The sequence below is a fragment of the Seriola lalandi genome, unplaced genomic scaffold (genome assembly GCF_002814215.2).
Source record: "Seriola lalandi dorsalis isolate HSWRI2012SDOR001 ecotype SW California unplaced genomic scaffold, Sedor1 jcf7180002054324, whole genome shotgun sequence".
In the NCBI taxonomy this organism is placed as follows: domain Eukaryota; kingdom Metazoa; phylum Chordata; class Actinopteri; order Carangiformes; family Carangidae; genus Seriola; species Seriola lalandi.
Genome location: NW_019524877.1, coordinates 90,878 through 92,526, shown reverse-complemented (window position 1 = coordinate 92,526; position 1,649 = coordinate 90,878).

The window sequence follows — 1,649 nt, the reverse complement described above, 5'->3', positions numbered from 1 at the left end:
TTTTCATTTTAAAGGAGCAGTCCACCTGTTTTACATATGAAGTTCAGTTTACTCGTCACAAAAAGTAACCTGTTGTATAATGTCTTCTTTCCAAAGTTAGAAAACTTCACTTTCTGGGGCTTTAACTTTAAAGTTCCTGTGTACGGGGTTTGAAAGAAGTGGGCATACAGAGGGGGCCTAATGAAAGTGGTGATTGAGTTGCATTATGGGGAATGTAGGATCCGGTGTTTTTGGAGCTTACTGCGGATTAAAAGTCAGGATATTTCAGTTTCTGCTGATTCGATTTTTGATCGTGTTTTTAAAGCGCTCTCGTGAGTCCCACAACTTTCTGAGAGTGTAAAGCCAAACTGTCGGAGTGGCCCTTTAAATATTCACCTCAGAGATCCATGGCTGCAGCAGACAAATATATCTACATTTACTGAGGTACTTGTGCTCGCTGGAGTTTTTCCATTTGATGCTACTTTATACATTACGCTACATTTTACAGTTTTGACAGCTATATTTACAAATTACGATTTCACCCACAAATATGATTTGATGAGCTGATAAAATGTGATGTGCTGTTTTAGATTAAACTTCCCAACAGTTTGTAAAGTAGTAAAAACTTTATGCTTCCACAATATTGGATCTGTTCTTCTACAATATAATATATTCTGTGATGGAAAGTAACTAAGTACATTTACTCAACTGCTGTATTTAACAATTTTGAGGTATTTGTACTTAACTATGCTTCTTTATACTTTGTACTCCACTGCATTTCAGAGAGAGACATTGTACTTTTTACTGTAGTAACATTATACGATCAACAAAGGAAATATGATAAAATGATTGAAATCAGTTTCTGCTTGATTAACCACAACATTAAAATGCTGCTTACACATTAATGTACCAGTAAGATAATGTACAGAGCTGGAACGCATAAGTAAATTTACTCAAGTACTTGTTCTTTACGTGAGTATTCCCCTTTTATTCTGCTTCATAAGTTTACTCTGCACATGACCATTTTACACACATGATCATCATAGTAAAATAAACAACAGTAAAACTCTTATTCTTAATTTTTGCTAAATGTTTTAGTTTGATAATTTAAGTCTATTATTCGACTGATTCTTCTGTACTTCTTGAATGCAGGAAGTATTTCTGCTTTTACTTAAGGATCTGAATACGTCTTCCACCTTTTGTGCATATCACAGTCGGATCCATTTTTCTGCATTGAGTGTTTTTATATTTTGCATTTGTGCTTTTATTCATCATTTTCATTGCAGGAGTTTTACCAATACTTGTGCCTGAACACTTCCTCCATCACTGTGTCGTAGACGTGCAGTAGATGTGAAGCCTACTTAAAAGTTATGGCTTTAACAGTCAGCTGCGGAGCCCAGAGAGATATAAGGTCAGTATCGATGATCAATATGTGAGGAAATTGTTTAGTGTGCTTGAATCTTTTGTCGGGACATGTATCTGTCACTTTTATGCTTCAGTTAACCCCAATCAGTTGGTGCCAGACCTCTATTGAACAATTTGTCTCTCATATAAATAACACACTATCTGTGTGTGTGTGTGTGTGTGTGTGTGTGTGTGTGTGTGTGTGTGTGTGTGTGTGTGTGTGTGTGTGAGAGAGACTCTGAGGATCATCATCATCATCATCATCA